Source organism: Propithecus coquereli, unplaced genomic scaffold, assembly GCF_000956105.1.
Source record: "Propithecus coquereli isolate 6110/MARCELLA unplaced genomic scaffold, Pcoq_1.0 Scaffold884, whole genome shotgun sequence".
Taxonomy (NCBI): Eukaryota; Metazoa; Chordata; class Mammalia; order Primates; family Indriidae; genus Propithecus; species Propithecus coquereli.
In genome coordinates, this window is record NW_012155107.1 from 141,413 (window position 1) to 142,053 (window position 641).

Below are 641 nucleotides of genomic sequence, written 5' to 3' on the forward strand. Positions count from 1 at the left end.
TTTATAAATTTGCGTATGTTGAACCATCCTTGCATCTCTGGCATGAAGCCTACTTGATCATGATGGATTAGGTTTTTGATAAGCACCTGAATTCGGTTTGTTCGGATTTTGTTGAGAATTTTTACATCTATATTCATAAGGCATATTGGTCTGTAGTATTCTTTTTTTGTTGCATCCTTTCCTGGTTTGGTATCAGAGTGATGTTGGCTTCATAAAATGTGTTAGGGAGAATTCCTCCCTTCTCGATGTTGTGGAATAATTTCTGCAGGATAGGCACCAGTTCTTCTTTGTAGTTCTGGTAAAATTTGGGTGTGAAATCATCTGGTCTGGGACTTTTCTTTTTAGGAAGACTTTTTCTTGCTGCTTCAATTTCAGTACTTGATATTGGTCTGTTCAGAAATTCTATTTCTTCCTGATTGAACCTAGGAAGGCTGTATGTTTCTAAGAATTTGCCCATTTCCTCCACATTTTCCAGTTTAGGTGCATAGAGATTTTTATAGTATTCATAGATGATATTTTGTATTTATGTGGCATCAGTTGTAATTACTCCTTTTTCATTTCTGATGGAACTTATTAGAGTCCTTTCTTTTCTGTTTCTAATTAATCTAGCAAGAAGTATGTCAATTTTGTTTATTTTTTCA